Source organism: Pinus tabuliformis, chromosome 3_1, assembly GCF_031772625.1.
Source record: "Pinus tabuliformis cultivar Carrire ecotype Pingquan chromosome 3_1, CPIR1, whole genome shotgun sequence".
NCBI classification, from domain to species: Eukaryota; Viridiplantae; Streptophyta; class Pinopsida; order Pinales; family Pinaceae; genus Pinus; species Pinus tabuliformis.
The window spans coordinates 112,079,459-112,100,983 of record NC_142301.1 but is presented as its reverse complement, the minus strand read 5'-3'; positions in this window follow the sequence as shown (position 1 = coordinate 112,100,983).

Sequence of the window (21,525 nt, the reverse complement as noted above, 5' to 3'; positions counted from 1 at the left end):
ATGTTGTTTTCCCATTCTCCATTGATGAAATACAGTCCCATACTCATTTGAAAAATTTTAGCCAGCATTGCAAAGGCTTCACATTACACTTTTTGTTCATTTGTCAAAATTTCCTTGTGATCAAAACAATGACTGTTTTATGCCAATCCACTAAAACAGAGTTATTACCATTGTGGCTTGTTTCCTATGATGCTTTGGTACATATGTAACATATTTGGGTTTTGAGTATACATTGAAATTTTGATTTCACCACACCTATATCAACATACATATTGCAGACATCTTTTTTTAAAGCCATGTCAGACACAGATTCAGTTTATGAGTAGGAGTATGACAGTGATTCCACAACAGAGGGTAATGTGCCATAGAGGCCTCATAGAGGTGGCAAAGGTGGTAAGCATCTCAGGGAAGAGCCTACTTCTTTGGTTCAATTGCAGGCTTTCTCGCTTGTAATGTATTGTTTTCGCTATCAGTCATGCTACCACTATTGTGAGTTAATTTCACAAATCCAGCATCATCGTGAACTAGCTCGTTTGTTTGTTCTACATTTACATGATCGCCATGTAAACCTCGTCGGAGTTGATTTCATTTTGTCACCAGAAACTATTGCACAGGCCACTGGGATACCAAATATTGGAGAAAAATGGAATAGGTGTCAGCAGTTAGAGAAATCCTACTATGAGCCGTACATCAAACCTGGGTATATGAGGCACCTGAGCAGGGTTTTTCCTTTCCAATACATGAGTGATGAGTTTTCACCTTTGATGAAACTCATCATTCAGTATTTTAGTTGTGAGGGCAGATTCTCGCGTCTTTATGCGTACCATGTCCATTTGTTGATGCATTTCACAAGGGTACGTATGATGAACATTCCATACTTCATGTATCGCAACATAGAGAGGATGGTGTTTTTTGTACAAAAGAAGACCCCAGCACAGCAGCATAGAAGTATTTATCATTACGCGCTGATCAAGATCGTAGTGGTTCATCAGTTGGCATAGCAGGGCATTAGTTGGGAGGATTTTATTTCTCGTGACTTTTTCACAGCACCACAGCCAGCTCCAGAGATAGTTCATGATGAGGGAGAGCCTTCACATCATTTTGACATTCCTAAGACCGAGCATATCAATGCTCTAGTGTATGTGACATATCAGCGAGGCCACAGGGCCTTATTTGCAGCTGCACGACGAGTACTATCTCCACATGTCGTGGAATGGGTCTCGCCTTCTTCTTCAGTACAGGTACAGTTACAAGTTTAGGACAGGGGCAAGAGGTCAATACATGAGGAGGGCCATTCAGGAGGTCATGATATTGATGTTACATTTAGTGATGTGGATAGGAGCTCTCCTAGCTCGAAACTGAAAGAGATCATCCAAGAGCAGAAGGCTGAGATTGACAGCTTGAATGAGAAGTTATTGAAGGCAGAATGTCTGATCAAATATTTGGAGCAGCGCAATAAGCAGCTAGAGGATCAGCATACACTTATAGAGCTGCGACAAATCCATGAAGACTGAAGGTTGGCCCGAAAAATACCTGGCGATTTGACACCTGTTGAGCGGCAATTTTGGCTTGAGAAAGTCAAACGACATCTGGAGGAGTTGTTGGTGAAGGCCAATAGAGACAAAGACATGCTCCGTCACATGAAACATCATTATTGGGCTCGCATGCATGTCGGCAAAACAAAAATGAAGATTTTGAAAAGGAGGTTGAGCAGAGCACTAAAACGGCAAAAGAGGCTGGATCCACTTCGAGTTTTGGCCGAAGCTTCGTTGGCTGGGCATGATACATGATGGAGGGTCTTCGCTCCGAATTTGAGCAAATTCAGAGAAATTTTTGTCATTTTGAAATTTTTGGTCCCAAAAACAGTTTTTTCAGCTATACGAGTAGCGCGTCAATGCGCTCGCTTTTGATTGGGACACTTGCTGGAGGGAAACTTTGTATTTTAGGGTTTGTCATGGTAAGTTATGCATGATCAATTATTGCCGAAGCATTTCATCAAGTTCTGGATGATCAAAAGGCCCAAAAACACCCTGAAAACCACCTTGTTGCCACCTTTTACAACAGCAGGAAGTACTTCTGGGAGAATGCAATTTTGAGGGGGAAAATGAGCTCCAAATTGGGAAATTCCACTTGGGCTGGATAACAGACATCCAGGGCTTTCCCACCAGCTATTGCGAGCTTGATTTTTATGTCAGGAAGTGCCACAAAAATAGGCTGAAAGGTGCGCTAAGCATAGAGATCAGGGCGCTACGCATAGAGGTTTTTGGTCAAATTTTCATCCTCGAGCTCAGAAATTCGGCCAGTTTTCACCAGTTTCACTTCTTGATGTGTTTTTTGACCCATCTTGATGTAATTTGATGTGTATGAGGTAACTTGGCACTTATTTACCTTATTCTAGATGATTCATTCACAAAATAGCAAAAATTTAATGTAATGAATCAGTTTCCTTCTTTTTAGAGGCAGGTTGTTTTGGTCACCTAGATTATTGCTCCATGTTTAGAATTTGTTCAAACTGCTCCTAGAAGGAGGAGATCGACCCCTAGAGGTTAGGGAATGGGTTGGCTTGATCTATATATGTAAATTTTCAATCAGTAGCAAGGGTTGGACTCTTGGGAAGATTTTGGCACACTATTGTACATATTTTTCATATTTTCGCTAAGGAAAGATCAGAGGTTTTGCAGCACCTGTTGGGATTCTTGTGGCTTTCAGTTCTTGATGGTGTTATCTCTCAGTTTATTGTAAGTTTATTCATGTTTAATGTATGCCATTCCCTTCTTATTCTTCTAGAACTAAATGAATGAGTAAATGAGGTTGAATTCATTGTTTACAGTGCTCTTCCTTTAAATTTGTTTAGTTTTACATGTTTTCGCCAGTTTGGAGAGGATCCATGTTCTCATTTGCCCTCTTTAGCTCCTTGTCGTTCTGATCCATCCATACACCTGATAAAAGGCATCAAGACTACTGCCTACCTCGCCCCAACTCGAATTCTGCAAAGATTTGGCCTTATCCCTGGACCCAAAATTGGTTTTCCCGTTTCTCCAACAAAAAACTCAAAAATCTAAATCAAACTTTCTTATCTCTTTACTAGCCTAAAATCAATATTAATTTTGAGTCATCTCAGCCCCTTTGAAGACCTTTTTCCGAGATAGACCCAGAGAGATCCCTCTCCTTTCCTCGTAGGGCTAGCTATGAGGCTGAGTTTGGTTTGATGTGGTCTTGAGTTTTTCCTTCCTCAGCCTGAGGCAGATTTGAGCGCTAACATAGTGGCGACCATACAGGGGAAGAAAATTGTTTGCTGGTTGATGTGTTTGTTTCATGAGTCTTAGATGGAGTCTGAAGTCATGCCAGGTAGCTTTCGAAATGCTTTTTCTATGCATAAGCGGAAGTAGATAAACGCTACTTCAGTCGATCTCCGGTGAGCTTGTGAATGTAGCACTTTATTTGCAATTTACCCCAGTATACTTATTCATTCTAGACCTTGGATGATTGAGTCTAGAAGTGGATAGGCTGAAAAAATTGTTTGTTTCCCTTTGATTGTTCAAAATAATTCCACACTGGCTTCCAGAAGATATACGAGATTAAATCTTGATCTAGATCCACCTCCAGTATATGAGAACCCAAATCTAATTGCGAGAATACACCGACGAGAAAGTCCCATAATTCCTTTGTTTAAGTCTCACTCTTGTCTTGCAATTTTTAAGTATCTTGAAGAACTTGACTTTGACGAGAAGTTTGAATTGTCGTTGTTTAAAACCAAATCCGAAAGTGCACTTGATTCTCTCATTCCAAATCCTGACTTTGCTGCAGCTCTTCAAGTTGAAAGAAACAATAAATTAATTGAAAAATTTATCTTGAGGCACCTTCAGAGAAACATTCAGGCTGCAAATCTTGTTGATTCCCTAGAAGCTGCATCTGTAAATATTGGATCTTCTATCACAGATTTCACCTCCAAAATTCCCACCGAACCGCCTTTCATTCCCACTATTCCCCTACAACCCATCATCACATATTAAAAGTCTGCAGTAAATTCTCCTTCTTCATCCCACATTGCTACTCCTCCGCATACACCGTCTCAAACAACCCCCAGACCAAATCCGTCAAGAGAAAAGGCTGCTCGTTTCGCACCTCTTTCTTTACCTCAGTAATTGCATGATATGCCCACGGATTATCAGAGTAAGATTCCTATATTTGATGGCACTCCTCAAAGTGTGCCTGCTCAGCAACACATAGACAGAATGGCAGATTTTTGTGATTTACATGAGATTGATGAGGAGGATGTAACTATATGATTGTTTGTGCAAACATTCGGAGGAGAGGTAAGAAAATGGTTCAAAGGCTTGGGAGCTAGAAGTGTAACTACAATGGATGAGCTTCACAGACAGTTTCTAGATCGTTGGGAAATCAGAAAAGATCCACTTCAGATCAATGCCAAGTATAACAATATCAAACGCAATCCTGGTGAGTCTGTCCAAGACTACGTTATCAGATTTAATACAGTTTATAATGCTATTCCGGATGATTTAAGACCATCTAGAAAATCAGCTCTTCTTAAATTCCCAGATGGTTTTGATCCGGAGATGGCTTATTCATTAAGGGATAGAGATCCTCCTACCTTGGAGGATATGCAAAAGATTGTTGTTAGTGTTGAAGCAAATTTGAATGATAAAAGAGCTAGGATGAAAGCTGAAAAGAGAGTTACCATAAAGGAAGAAGCTTCTACATCATATTAGATACTTCGCAAGGTAGAGAGGATGTTCGAAAAGCTCACTCTTGACAAGCCGGAACCGCAGATCCGCAATCCAAATTTCCATGGTCAGCAGCAGCCACAGTTCAGAATTAAGCAGCGTGAACAAAGAACACAAGAGCCGATAGTTCAGCAGTAGGTAAAGACTCCTCTTCAGCAAAATTTTGTTAGTCAAGAATCTGATGATGATAGTGATACTATAGGGGAGGAAAATCATTTCTTTACTCCTGATGATCTGCCTATCTACATCACGGAAGAGGAAGAATATGTTGAAAGCTCCGCCACACATAAAGATGAGGATTTTATTCTATCAAACGATGCGACACTTGAAGAAGAATCACAGGAGTACCAAAGAGGATACATGAATGCTTCGTCCGCCCAACAGAAGCAATACTCATTAAGAAATCAAGGTGTGCCCATAAACCCCATTAAGAAGAAGAAGGATATTTCAGCAAAAAATGATTCACCTGTACTACAAAAGAAAGGAAAAGATACAATTGATCCCGCAGCTAGTAAATCATCATCAGCAGACAAGGTAAATCAGCCACCAAACACAATGAGGGATAAAGCTGAAAAAAGAGAAGTTTCGATCAAAGAAGTTGAAAGAGTTTCGGCATTTAGTTTGGAAAATGAAATTTCAAAATTGAAAGTATCTATTCCTTTGACTGAAATCATGAAGAACAGGAGCTACCGAGGTCAAGTCTCCAAAATTCTAAATTTTGATCCAATGTTTGACACGGTAAATGTTGAAGATGATCAGTCATAATTGATTTTTGGGCCTGCTTTAGATGGTGAGTCTCCTGACAGTGATGTTCCTCCCTTTTATATCAGTTTGAGGTTGCATGAATATGTATTACACAATGCTATGTTTGACTCGGGTGCTTCGCACAATTTGATGCCAAAGGCTATCATGGAAAAGTTGGGATTAGATATTACAAGAAAATACCATGATTTGTATTCATTTGATTCTAGCTGTGTAAAGTGTATCGGACTGATCAAGGATTTGGTGGTAAGTTTAGATCAAATTCCGGCGAAGAATGTCTTGATGGATGTGGTTGTGGCGGACATTCATTTGCGTTTTGGTATGCTCCTTTCAAGATCTTGGGGGGAAAAGTTGAAAGGTACACTATAGTTAGATTTTTCTTATGCTACAATTCCAGCCTTTGGTCAAATGAGAAAGTTGTATCGAGAGCAGAAGATGAAATACATGATAACAAGCAAGGAGAAACCAATCAATCATCCTGTAAACTATGTACATACCGCCTTGGAGTCATTTGTTTTGTTTGCTGATAGTTTTAATGATATAGATAGTCAATTAGTTCAGGCAGAAGATATACCAGAAATCACCGAGAATTTTAGAGAATTTCTGCAGAAAGAAAGAAGTGAAAAGCAAGCTACTATGGAGCAATCAGCTGAAAATAATGGGCAGCAAACAGGAAAAACAGAGATGACACAATTTCAACACTTGGAGGAGGATGAAGATGGTCTTTGGACCATGGATTTTGATGGCGTAGTAGGTAATGATGGTGCTGGAATTGGTGTGTGGATTCGTAGTCCATTTTTCGCTCTAGATAAGGTTCCAAGCAAGGTGAGAGTATGTTCCTACAAACTAGCATTTGACTGTTCTAATAACGAAGCGGAATATGAGGCTCTCATTGCTGGCCTTAAGATTCTTAGAAAGCTAAAAGAGAAAATAATTGCAGTATATGGTGATCCAGAGTTGGTGATAAAGCAGGTGAAGGGTGAATTTCAAGCCAAGCATCCTCGCATGAGGGCATACCGTAATGCAGTTTTAGATATTTTGAAACTCTTTTCTGATCATACTTTGACGTGTGTGCCTTGCATACAAAATGGTGTTGCTGATGGACTGGCTGAGGCAGCAAGCAATTTAAAAATTCCAATGAATTCCAGCAACAAATTTGAGATTCATGTGAAACACCGCCCCATCGTTCCAGATAATCAGCGATGTTGGCAAGTCTTTCAGGATGATGAAGAGATTAATTATTTTCTGCAGAATAAGTGTAAGTTTAAAGACACCTCCATAGATACAGAACATGATGATGGTAATGTTGATATACAAGTAAATGAAATGGAAGTGCTGCAACTTAAAGATAAGATTATTCCTAAGGGATTGATTCTTTTGTAAGAGTTGTTTGACCAAGACGATGTAGCCCGCAAACCGACATTGAGGCTGACTGAAAAAGGTGTTGAAGAGGTAAACATTGGGATAGCTGAGAATCCCAAGATGGTAAAGCTATCAAAGTCATCATCACCAAAGGTAAAGGAAGAGTATGTCAGATTGTTGTCTTCATTTTCTAATGCTTTTGTGTGGGATTACTCAGATCTGAAAACATATGATACTAATATCATTCAGCATACTATCCCTATAAAACCAAATCAGAAGCCTTTCCGTCAAAATTTGAGGAGAATCAATCCTAAGCTGCTACCATCGATAGAAAAAGAGGTGAACAGGTTGAATAAGTCAGGAATCATTGTGCCTATCAGATTTTCCGATTGGATATCAAATTTGGTACCCGTAAGAAAGAAAACGGTGAGATCCGTTTATGTATTGACTTCAGAAATTTGAATAAGGTGTTCTTAAAAGACAATTATCCACTGCCAAAAATGGACCATATATTGCAGCGAGTAGTTGGAGCATCAAGGATGTCACTACTTGACGGCTATTCAGGATATAATCAAATTTTAGTGCATGAAGATGATCGTGACAAGACTGCGTTAACCACTCCATGGGGAACGTTTCATTATGCAAAGATGTCGTTTGGTTTGAAAAATGTAGGTGCCACTTTTCAGTGTGCAATGGACATGGCTTTCGCCAACGAGAAAGATGTATTTTTGGTTGTTTACCTTGATGATTTAACCGTGTTTTCAAATTCTGATGAGGAACATTTATATCATTTGAATTTTTTTTTCCAAAAGTGCAGCAAATATGGCATTTCGCTGAATCCAAAAAAGAGCCTTTTCGCCGTGGATGAAGGCAAGCTCCTTGGCCACATCATATCAAAAGATGGCATTCATGTGGACCCTGCACGTGTTGAGGCTATCCAACAGTTGGAACAACCCCGTAACAAGAAAGAAATACAGTCATTTAATCGTAAACTGAATTTTCTGCGTCGTTTCATTCCAAATCTTGCCGAGCATCTTAGAGAAATCACGAACATGCTGAAAAAGGACAGTCAGTTAAAGTGGACAGAAGAGGCAGTGAAATCATTCAATTTGGTAAAGTTAGCTCTTTCTTCAGCCCCTACTTTAATTAGCCCAGACTACACACAGGACTTCATTTTGTTTTCATTTGCTTCTGAGCACACTTTGGCAGCTATATTAATGCAAAAAAGGGATGGAGTTGAGAAACCCATTGCCTTTTTCAGTCTTATTATAAGGGATGAAGCATTGAAATACAACATTATTGAAAAACAAGCACTTGCGCTTGTAAAGGCCTTGAAAGATTTCCATGTGTATATACTATGTTCCCACATTATAACATATGTTCCTAACGCAGCAATTAAAGATGTTTTGGTATAGGCAGATCCAGAAGGAAGGCGGGGTAAGTGGATTGCTGCGTTGTTAGAGTATGATGTGGAGATTAAACCAACCAAGCTGATCAAAGGACAAGGACTCTCCAAGTTAATGGCTGAAACAAATCTGCATGTTCTAGATATAAATTTGATTGCTGCTATGTCCGATGAAGATGAGGAGAGTCCGTTAGATCAAGTATCTGATATTTTTGTTTCTTCTCCTTGGTATGCTGACATTATATACGTACTTCAGAATTTGTCTTCACCTCCCGGGATGCCTAGAAATAAGAGTAGAACATTGAAATTGAAAGCTGCAAAATTTTGCATACTGAATTATGCATTGTATTGGAAAGACCCTGGTGAAATGTTGTTGAATTGTTTGGTAGAGGAGGAAGCCAAACGAGTTGTGGAAGATTTTCATAGAGGTGACTGCGAAGGCCATCTGTTTTGGAAAACCACAGTGAATAAGATTCTAAGGGCAGGTTTTTATTGGCCTTCGTTATTTTTAGATGTGTATAAGGCTGTTAAGAATTGTCACGAATGCCAAATTTTTGAAGGTAAGCAGAAACTATAGCCTTTGCCTCTCAAACCAATTGAAGTTAGTGCTCCATTTCAGCAGTGGGGCTTGGATTTCATCAGGGAAATCCATCCAGCATCGTCAGGACATCATAGATGGATATTGACAGCTACGGACTACTTCACAAAATGGATCGAAACAATTCCCACCTGACAGGCCACGGATGCGATAATTATCTCTTTTCTTGAAAATAATATTCTGTCACGTTTTGGGTGTCCTAGTAAGCTAATCATAGATAATGCAGCGGCATTCAAGTCGAAGAGAATGGTTGAATTTTGCTATAAGTACAATATCATCTTGGGGCATTCGACTGCCTACCATCTGCAAGGAAATGGATTGGCGAAATCTTCAAATAAGTCCTTGGTAAATATCATTAAGAAATTGCTGGAAATCAATAAAAAGGGCTGGCACAAGAAATTAGTGAATGCACTGTGGGCTGATAGGGTAAGTCAAAAAAAGTCTATTGTCATGTCTCCTTTCGAGTTGGTGTACAGGACAAACATGGTTTTTCCTACTTCGCTTGCTGTCTCGGTAGTCAAATTGGTTCAAGAAGCTGGTAGTGAGGAAGATCCCATGCAGAGGAGGATTAATAAAATGATTCATTTACCGCAGACACGGGAGGAAGTATTTCAAAATACTTTCAAGTTGCAGGATCACATAAAGAAGATTTATTATAGGAAGGCCAAAACAGATAAGTTTCAGCTGGATGAGGTAGTTTTGAAGTGGGATGCTCGGAATGAAGATAAAGGAAAGCACAACAAATTTGAAAATTTATGGAAGGGTCCTTATAAGATTGCAGCATATCGTGGTTAAAACGCTTTTCTTCTCAAGGAAATGAATGGAGATGATTGTCCTGGAGGGCCGATCAATGGCCGGCTGCTAAAGCGATACCACTTCTGAGTATTTTCTGCTCATTTCATCATCATTGTATATATCGTTTTACTTCTGTTCTATTGCATGTGTGTACTGATCTCTCATCTTCAGTCTGGGGCCCGCAGCGAAGGCTATAATTCTGGAGATGAAGGTTAGTTGGTTTGAAATTTTTCAAGTCAGTTTTATCATTTCTGTCAGTTTTAAAATCGATTCAGTTTAGTCAGAGTTGTATTCAGTTTTTAGTCAAATCTGCAGTCAATAAATGTGTCAAAGTTTTGTGTTAACTGTTGAAATAATGACTCCATCGCCCAATGGATGAAAGCACTGGTCTGCTCTCCCAGAGATCTGTTGTTCTTGGCATCTCCAAGGAGCCACCATCCCCATTGGAGCCAATGTTAGAGTCGGTCTTTACAGCCCTCCGCCAGAGATCTTTTTGCTTTTGCATATCATTCTTAGGTGTCTCGCTCGTTCCACTTCGTTGCATTTCGCTAGGGGCATGCCATTGACTGACGAGGGGGTCTGGTTGTCTTGTGTTTCCTCATGCTTGTCCCTACAGGGTTAGTCAAAATTTCTCAAAAATCACCGAAGTACATGATCATTGCATTCATCGTCATAAATGATTAGTTTCGTTAAAAAAGTCTTTAGTCCTAGAGTCTAGGGTTTTCAGTCCTTTGCATACATGTAATAAAAGCCCGCAGGCCATGAGGTTGGTTTCAAAAGATTCTCATTTAATATGTTTTTCTCAGAAAGCATTTGAAAACATTTTTAGTCCGAAATTCTATTTTGGAATTAGAAATTGTCATTGTAATAATTGTATTTATTTCATCACAAAAAAAATTCAGAGCAAGCCTCTGATCTTTTCCAAAGCCAAATGTCGGATCCCTGCAAAATTCAACAAAGTATTATCAGTCCAAGACTCAGAGAAAGCAAGAGAAAGTCAAAGAGCAACATTGTATTAAAAGATCAAATGTCAAAGTGCTGAAACATTATAAAGTGGGTTATCAAACAAATTTAAATCAAATCTGATTTGATGAGATATTTTCTTCACATATAAAAGGGGAAAACAATTTCATTTGCTCGAAAATCTCAAGGCAGAAATCGTGTTTGTGTTCTTGAAGGCCGAAGCCGTGTTTTCATAGCCATGGACAGTGTTTGGAGGTGTGTGCTACCCATACAGGGTGTGCGCTACCCATATAGTGCGTGCTACGCACTGGGCCTCACCAGCCAGTGTTAAAAACCACGGGTGCTACGGACTTGCTGTGCGCTACGCGTTGGGTTCGTGTGCTACACACACAGTTACAACACCAACAAATTTTTGCTAGTGCATCCGGATCCTTGCAAAATCGACTCCAAAGCTTGCAAGTAGGTTTTCGATGGCTGCTCAGTAAATTTTGAAATGTTTGTAGTGTGTTTAAGGTGGGAAACTTAATGTGTTGGGTGTAGAGAGGTGAAACCCTATGCTCCTACCAGATTCATTCCTTAGGGTTTTAAAGACATGTTGGTGGCTTTGTGAAGATTTTCCCAACCTGTATGGTTGATATAGGTACCTACGCATCTATTGTCAAAGTGTCACTGCCCTCACGCTGAAATTTATCATTTTACCACTGCTGTCATTGCCATTGTATTACCACTGTCACTCCCACTGTTTCATTATGGTCATTATCATGTTGTTTTCCCATTCTCCATTGATGAAATACAGTCCCATACTCATTTGAAAAATTTTAGCCAACATTGCAAAGGCTGCACATTACACTTTTTGTTCATTTGTCAAAATTTCCTTGTGATCAAAACAGTGACTGTTTTATGCCAATCCACTGAAACAGAGTTATTACCATTGTGGCTTGTTTCCTATGATTCTTTGGTACATATGTAACATATTTGGGTTTTGAGTATACATTGAAATTTTGATTTCACCACACCTATATCAACATACATATTGCAGACATCTTGTTTTTAAAGCCATGTCAGACACAGATTCAGTTTATGAGCAGGAGTATGACAGTGATTCCACAACAGAGGGTAGTGTGCCACGGAGGCCTCACAGAGGTGGCAAAGGTGGTAAGCATCTCAGGGAAGAGCCTACTTCTTTGGTTCAATTTTAGGCTTGCTCGCTTGCAATGGATTGTTTTCGCTATCAATCATGCTACCACTATTGTGAGTTAATTTCACAAATCCAGCATCATCGCGAACTAGCTCATTTGTTTTTTCTACATTTACATGATGGCCATGTAAACCTCGCCGGAGTTGATTTCATTTTGTCACCAGAAACTATTGCATCGGCCATTGGGATACCAAATATTGGAGAAAAATGGAATAAGCATCAGCAGTTAGAGAAATCCTACTATGAGTCGTACATCAAACCTGGGTATATGAGGCACCTGAGCAGGGTTTTTCCTTTCCAATACCTGAGTGATGAGTTTGCACCTTTGATGAAACTCATCATTTGGTATTTCAGTTGTGAGGACATATTCTCGAGTCTTTATGCGTACCATTTCCGTTTGTTGATGCATTTCACAAGGGTACATATGATGAACATTCCATAATTCATGTATCGCAACATAGAGAGGATGGTGTTTTCTGTACAAAAGAAGACCCTAGCACAATAGCATAGAAGTATTTATCATTATGCGCTGATCAAGATCGTAGTGGTTCATTAGTTGGCACAACAGGGCATTAGTTGGGAGGATTTTATTTCTCGTGAATTTTTCACAGCGCCGTGTGGCCACCTCCAGAGATAGTTCATGATGAGGGAGAGCCTTCACATCAGTTTGACATTCCTGAGACCGAGCATATCAATGCTCCAGTGTATGTGACATATCGGCGAGGCCACAGGGCCTTATTTGCAGCTGCACGACGAGTACTATCTCCACATGGCGTGGAAGGGGTCTCGCCTTCTTCTTCAGTATAGGTACAAGTATCGGTTCAGGACAGGGGCAAGAGGTGAATACATGAGGAGGGCCATTCAGGAGGTCATGATATTGATGTTACATTTAGTGATGTGGATAGGAGCTCTCCTAGCTCGAAACTGAAACAGATCATCCAAGAGCAGAAGGCTGAGATTGACAGCTTGAATGAGAAGTTACTGAAGGCAGAATGTCTGATCAAATATTTGGAGCAGCGCAATAAGCAGCTAGAGGATCAGCATACACTTATAGAGCTACGACAAATCCGTGAAGACCGAAGGTTGGCCCGAAAAAGACCTTGCGATTTGACACCTGTTGAGCGGAAATTTTGGCTTGAGAAAGTCAATCAACATCTGGAGGAGTTGTTGGCAAAGGCCAATAGAGACAAAGACATGCTTCGTCACATGAAACATCATTATTGGACTCGCACGCATGTCGGCAAATCAAAAATGAAGATTTTGAAAAGGAGGTTGAGCAGAGCACTAAAATGGCAAAAGAGGCTGGATCCACTTCGAGTTTTAGCTGAAGCTTTGCTGGCTAGGCATGATACATGATCGAGGGTCTTCGCTCCGAATTTGAGCAAATTCGGAGAAATTTTTGTCATTTTGAAATTTTTGGTCCCAAAAACAATTTGTTCAGCTATACGAGTAGCGCGTCGACGCGCTCGCTTTTGATTGGGACACTTACTGGAGGGAAAATTTGTATTTTTGGGTTTGTCATGGTAATTTATGCATGCTCAGTTATTTCCGAAGCATTTCATCGAGTTCTGGATGATCAAAAGGCCCAAAAACACCATGAAAACCACCTTGCTGCCACCTTTTGCAACAACAGGAAGTACTTATGGGAGAATGCAATTTTGAGGGGGCAAATGACCTCCAAATTGGGAAATTCCACTTGGGCAGGATAGCAGATATCCAGGGATTTCCCACCAGCTATTGTGAGCTTGATTTCAATGTTGGGAAGTGCCTCAAAAATAGGCTGAAAGGTGCGCTACGCATAGAGGTTTTTGGTCAAATTTTCATCCTCCAGCTCAGGAATTCGGCCAGCTTTCACCAGTTTCACTTCTTAATGTGATTTTTGACCCAGCTTGATGTAATTTGATGTGTATGAGGAAACTGGCACTTATTTAACTTATTCTAGATGATTCATTCACAAAATAGCAAAAATTTAATGTAATGAATCAGTTTCCTTCTTTTTAGAGGCAGGTTGTTTTGGTCACCTAGATTCTTGTTCCATGTTTAGAATTTGTTCAAACTGCTCCTAGAAGGAGGAGCTCGACCCCTAGAGGTTAGGGAATGGGTTGGATTGATCTATATATGTAAATTTTTAATCAGTAGCAAGGGTTGGACTCTTGGGAAGATTTTGGCACACTATTGTACATATTTTGCATATTTTGGCTAAGGAAAGATCAGAGGTTTTGCAGCACCTGTTGGGATTCTTGTGGCTTTCAGTTCTTGATGGTGTTATCTCTCAGCTTATTGTAAGTTTATTCATGTTTAATGTATGCCATTCCCTTCTTATGATTATGAAACTAAATGAATGAGTAAATGAGGTTGAATTCATTGTTTACAGTGCTCTTCCTTTAAATTTGTTTAGTTTTACATGTTTTCGCCAGTTTGGAGAGGATCCATGTTCTCCTTTGGCCTCTTCAGCTCCTTTTCATTCTGATCCATCAATACACCTAATCAAAGGCATCAAGACTACTGCCTACCTCACCCCAACTCGAATTTTGCAAAGATCTGGCCTTATCCCTGGACCCAAAATTGGTTTTCCCGTTTCTCCAACAAAAAACTCAAAAATCTAAATCAAACTTTCTTCTCTCTTTACTAGCCTAAAATCAGTATTAATTTTGAGTCATCTCAGCCCCTTTGAAGACCTTTTTCCGAGATAGACCAGGAGAGAGCCCTCTCCTGTCCTCGTAGGGCTAGCTACGAGGCTGAGTTTGGTTTGATGTGGCCTTGAGTTTTGCCTTCCTCAGCCCGAGGCAGATTTGAGCGCTAACAGAGAGAAAATACTTTAAATTCTGCCTTAGGTGCCAAAAAACTAAAATGTAGATGAGCGGGCCCACTTGGAGAAGTCGCGAATCGAAATTTCGCGAAAAGGAGGCAAATTTGGAATTTTTTCCTGTATGTACCACGCCATTTTCTCTATGCGCCGCACCACTTGGGATCCTGTTTTGAGGCACTTGCAGGAGTCCAAAATATGCCCAAGTGTGCTTGTTGGAAAGCCTGTCCTGTCTACTTTCTAATCCAACTAGAATTTATGAATTTGGTGCTCATTTTCCCCTTCGAATATTCATTCTCCCAAGACTGCTTCCTGTGTGTCAAAATATGGGCAGAGAGGTCATTTTTTGGGTGTTTTTGACCTCCTGGAGACTCAGATCTTGCCCAAATCTCTTGTCCAAGCACCTGTAGTCATGATTTTTCATGCTGAATCCAAAAATTCAAACCATTCTTCATTTGGAGTTCCCAATTTTTAGTGTCGTTCCACAGGGAGAAAAAACCTGTGTTTTGCCAGGTCCCCTATGAAGTGCTATGTTGTGCTAAGGAAGCTTTAGCCAAGATTCGAAGTCGATCTTGCTCTTTTGCCTCTTTTGTTTCTTTGCTCAATTTTCCCTTCAAGCTCTTTATCCGAGCCCTTGCACTCATGTTTCGTGCCCTGTAATGGAAAGCCATGTGTCTCAGTAAGGCATGGTCCTTGTTGACCTTGTCCAGCAGCCTCTCCAAGTGAATTTTGAATCTCTCTCGATTGGCCTCCCGATCCTCATTGATCTCTTGCTCCAATGACGTGAGCTCAACTTTTCTTCTTTGTGCAGCTTGGCAATTCTCACGAATGTTTTGTAGCTCCAAAATCGCCTGTTGATCCTCTAACTGTTTGTTTCTCTGCTCCAGGTACTTCATGTTCCACTTGGCCCTCTCCAAGTCAAGGCATAAGGCCTCAATCACTGATTGCTACTCCTAGATGATCTCTCTAAGCTCTGCATTTGTCGGTTTTGTATATGTCTCATCATCATGAAGGAGAACAAATTCTGTCTCTCGTTCACCTGATGGCTCACTTGAAGGCCACTCATCATGCATTGGCTCCTTACCTCTGTCCTGTTCCTGTGTCGTCGATGTAGGAAGCGAGGACCCTTCCACCCCGGGTGGAGATAACACTCGCTTTGCCGCTGCAAATAAATGTCTACTGCCTCTCTGATAGGTGATGAATACTAGCATAGTAGTAGTCTCATGGCACTCATACTGATGAGAAGGACTACCTATCTCCTGCTCTGCCTCTGATACTACCTGTGGAGTGCTGAGGAAGTCACGGGAGATGAATTCCTCCCAAGCAATGCCCTGCAATCCCACCTGATGATCCACCAAAATCTGGACAAGAGCAAAGTGATAAACATTGTTAAGCTGCTGCTGAGGGGTCTTATGCTGCATGAAATTGTTCATCCTCTCTATGTTTTTGCAAATGAAAAATGAGAGGTTCATCATCTGCACCCTGGTAAAGTGCATGAGAAACCTGATGTGATAGGCATATAGGCGAGAGAACCTCCCCTCACAACTGAAGTACTTCATGACCAATTTCATGAGCGGAGCATACTCATCTTTCAAATATCTGAATGGGAAGACTCTTGTGAGATGCCTCAAACAACTGGCCTTAATGTAAGGCTCATAGTATTGCCTATCCACCTTCTTCTTCTTATGCCACTATTCTCCAACATTTGGTATGCCTATTGCCACTGAGATAATTTCGGGTGTCAATGTGAAGGTGACCTCGGCCAAGATAGACTGACCTCCATGTAGGTGAAGCACAAAAGGACGGGCCAACTCATGATGAACTCTAACATTTTCCACCCTTTGACAAAATTCAAAACATGCTAGGTGCTGGAAACATGAAATAGCAAGAGGGCATGCCTGCAATTCGGTGAGGGTGTTTGCCTCATCCCTAACATGTTTTCCACTCCTGTGATGTCTCCTGGGGGGCTGTTCTCTTAAAGCTGTATCACTGTGAGTTTCCACCTCATGCTTTGATGAACCCTCAGATGCCATGACTGCTGTTTATATACTGTATTAAGGCTGCCCACTGATGATGGTGAAGTTGGGTGTTGTTTGTGATATCTGCCACCAAGGGGAACAATGAAACAAAGGGAGTAATAGGAGGGGAGCAATGTAATGGGAATATGGGTTATAGGGAGAATTTTGTTTAGGGATATGTAGGGCTTTTGGGTATTTTGATAGGTTAGGGTTTGGGGTTTTAATAAGGTAGAGTTTGGGGTTTTTATTGACCAATAGGAGGAGGGGAAAGGGAATATGAGTTTGGTAGTGTTAGGGTAGTGATAATAGGAAAAATGGCATAGGGGAATAAGGAAAAGTGGTAGGGCAGGAAAAATAGAGCCTTGGCATCAACATACACTTATACAACCCTAGCATCAATGGTTTTTTGGTCTCTTCTTGTGGTTTAATTTATGAAATTTGTTGCATTCAATCACAAGCATAAAACAACCATATCAATCATAAAATTTGATGAACAAGTGATGTTTCAAGCCTACCTTGCAATTGATGTGCTTCACAAAAAATTTGAGGGAGTTTTCGAACATTTCTGGTGCTTTGTCTGTGTGCGTCGCGTGCAAAACCCAGTGCGTCGCGCTCTGGGTGTGTGCTGCGGTAGTTAGGAATTTGCACTGCGGGTGAGCTCTATGTGTGCCGCGCCTTGTGTGTGCAGCGCGCCCCTACCTATATGTGCCGCATGCCTGTAATGGCCTCCAAACTTGCTCCAAACCATGCGATTGCACTCTCCACGACTTTGCAATGTTTTCCCTCTGCCTTTGATTGCACAATGACTTTGATTTTGGTGGGAATTTGTATATATAGACTTGGAGGTCATGATTTAAATTTTTCTTTTTCAAAAAACCCACTTTCTAATGTTATGTTTGACACTTTTTCATTGACTTTAAAACAACCCTGATTTTCACTTTTCCTCTGAATTTGGCTCAAGTGATGAAATTTTCGACACTCTTTGTAGGGATTGCTTGACGAGACATTTGGCCACGGAAACCATGATTACACCTGAAGAGATCAACTGAAGACTTTTTTGAAAATTTTATCACCCATGACACTGTTTGACTTTTCTTCAAAACAGAGTTTTGGAGAACAGTCGAAGTTTATCAATATGACAATGAAACTCTGTGAATCATTACTTTACAAGGGCATCACTCTGGCCTGCATGGCTTTACTGGACATATTTAAAGACCAAATTGATTTAATCCCTAGACCTAATGACCGAAAATGACTTTTGTCCATTAAAGGACTAGACCTTGACTGTCATGGACTTTGGTGATCATTGACAAAAGACCTAAGCCAGCAGGAGCTAGACATGAGGGGAAATGACTAGCATGACCTTCTCCGTCAGATCATGGCATGCCCCTAGCAGAATGCAGCTGAATGAATGGAGCGGGACACCTAAAAATGAAATGCATAAAGAGTTTTTATCTCTGACGGAGGGCTGACCAGACCGACTCTAACATTGGCTCCAATGACGGATGGTAGCTCCTTGGAGGTGCCAAGAACTGCAGATCTTTGGGTGAGTAGAGAGTGCCTTCGTCCATTGGGCTATCGAGTCCATTCTTTCGAAAAACCAACATGACTCAATTATTGACTGAAACTTGACTGAAACTGACTTAATGCAAACTGACATGACTGAAAAAACTTGACTCTAACAAAAGGAAACGACTCATGACTGACTTAACTAAAACAAGAACTCACAAAAATTTTTCAATGGCAGCAGTCCATCAAGATCTGAGGGTTCCAAATCATGATGACAGCCACCTGTGTACTAATGCAATATGTACAATCATGTGTAATGTGTCTTCCAATGTAACCAATCAAGCAGATGCCTTGCTGACTGATTCTCCTGATCAGATCTCCTGGTCAACAGTAGATACTTGTAACTGGGCATCCAAAAGCATAATTGACCATGATCCCCTTCATCACTGAATACTGCAATAATCACCTTCACTGCTAATTGCAACAAATCTTCCATTGGATTCTGAAAAACATGAAGTCTTTCCTCCTGCTGAAAAACTAAGGTATCTTTTTCTCTTGATTCTGGACTTTCTTCATAAATAAGAGTATGCTCCCGGTCTTCAAAAAATTCTGAACAAGAAGATGAGCGGATTTCCTCTTCAAAGAACACTTCAAAACATGAAACATATGAGGAAGAGTCTGAAAGAAAATCCTGAATGTTCTGCTATTCGGTAGCCTGAATGTATTGTAGGTCACCTTCATATGATATGACAACTAGATTGTCTTTGCATTCATCAATCATGAGAAAAGAAACTTCGAATGATTCTTGAAACCCAGGCATGACATTTCTATCATCTACCAACGATTCATCCAAGGAACCTCTTACACTTACTTGAACAAAATTCTCATCTTGCTGTTCATGAGCTGACTGGATTACCTCTTCATGAAGACTGTGTTTTGATGACATGAGGACGTTTGGATCCAAAAGTCTGTCTTCTTCATCCCAGATGATTTCAGCAGCAGATTTCTCTTTCATGGGACTTAGTACAAGGTTCTCTTGGTCATCACAATCTGAATCTGAAATGGGTGACTTGACATTATCACATTCTGGAATTAGAACTGGACTTCCTTGCATGTTGTCTTCTTCCAAGGACAGATCTGAACCGACACTTTTTCTTTCATCACTTTCAGCCATATAGACCTCTTCAACCTGCTTATCTATTTCATGTAATTCCTGTTGACTTTCAAGCTGAAAAATTATTTCATCTTCCACCGTACTACAATCTTGATCATGCTGCAAATTTTCATGATCGTCTTTACGCTGCTGAAAGGAATTTTCATCCAAGGCTACCATGATCTCATCATCCATAAAATTATCATCCTCGTAGTACTTTTCAAGGCTTTCAATAAAAGTAGAAGCATGTTTGCAACAGTCATGAACTAGATTTAATGATGGATAAGAGTCTTTATATCTTTCAATGAACATGACATGAAAATCCTTTAAACAGTAAATATAAGTAGGCGACAAACTTTCATACCAATATTGGGCTTCACCTTCTAGAATGGCCATGAATATCTTCATTAAGCAATCTTCAAGAAAATCAACTTTCAACTTGCGAATATGCATGTGAAATCGAACTAGATGTAAAGCAGCGTCCTTCTTACCATCATCTTTAAACATAGGTAGATTCCTTGACCAATATACTTTCGGAATCTTATTTGGAAAGCTTGGAATGTGATCTCGGCTCATGGGAGCGTATCTTCTTGCAATCTGCTCCATTTTAAAAAAAATCTCAAAGCTACTGATCCCTCTGCAGTGGAGTCACCATGAAGCACCGGTTGCTGGATTCTTCAGTGAAAGGAGTCGCCAGGTGAATGATTTCAGCCGTCTTCTTATGTCTGATCGTTGTTCACTGTCAACAATCAGCTCTGAACTTGAGATACGTACTAGGGTAAAACAATCTTCAAGCAAACCATTTTCGTTCCCCAGTGGAGTCGCCACTATGTTAGCACCTAAGTCTGCCCTAGGCTGAAGGAAGGCAACATTCAGGGTAACAAAAAACCACACTCAGTCTGGTAGCTAGCCCTACCAGAACAGGAGAGGGCTTTCTCCGAGTCACGCTTAGTGAATAGATAAGCAAAAAACGGTCTGAGATGACTTACAGTGAAGTATTGATCTTAGGCTAGTAAGTGAATAGGGATACAAGAAACAATTTTTATGAATGACTGAGCTTCTGGGATGGTATGGGAACGACGGTCAGCAAAGAATAAAGAATTTAATACAAAGGCACAGATTGCTTCGTGAGGCAAGGCAGGCGGAAAGTGTAGCAATTTAGTTTGAAATAACGCGGAATGGAAAGATGGTTTAGGAGAGTGAAAAGGGCATAGGAACATGAATCCTTTTCAACAAAAGAAGAACAATGAACATGAAATTTTCCCACACGCAAAGAAATAAAATTGAATTCTACCTTATCTAACTCAGAAAATTTCACTGGAAATGAACATGAATTGAATTATGAAACATAACTAAATACATATGAAAACATAAGAGACACATTTTCTACACTCACAACCACATGAATCTCATGAAACAGAGCCGCTTCCTTTCATTAATTCTCTGTCAAAAATATACAGTGAAGAAGCAGAGTTTCTTTCCCACAGTCTCCCAGAAGTTACAAGCCAACCAACCCTTTGCAAATGGTTTACATACAATATATAGAATGTGCTATGAAGAGATATAACACCCAAGGGTTGGGGAGTTACTCGAATCATTACAAAATGGAGATGAAGAGCCAACCATCAGCTACAGGTGTAGCGTTACAAACATGACAAATGGCTTGGGTGATTGTTTTCCTTCTTTCACCACTTGGATAGAAGCCAATCTGGAGAGAAAATACTTTAAATTCTTCCTTAGGTGCCAAAAAACTGAAATGTAGATGAGAGGGCCCACTTGGAGAAGTCGCGAATCGAAATTTCGCGAAATAGAGGCAAATTTGGCATTTTTTCCTGTATGTGTCGCGCCATTTTCTCTGTGCACCGCGCCACTTGGGAGCCTGTTTTGAGGCACTTGCAGGAGTCCAAAATGTGCCCAAGTTTGGTTGTTGGAAATCCTATCCTGTCTACTTTCTAGCCCAACTGGAATTTCTTAATTTGGTGCTCATTATCCTCTCCAAATCTTCATTCTCCCAAGACTGCTTACTGTGTGTCAAAATAGGGGCAGAGAGGTCATTTTTTGGGTGTTTTTAACCTCCTGGAGACTCAGATCTTGCCCAAATTTCTTGCCCAAGCACCAGTAGTCGTGATTTTTCATGCTGAATCCAAAAATGCAAACCATTCTTCATTTGGAGTTCCCAATTTTTAGCGTCGCGCCACTAGGAGAAAAAAC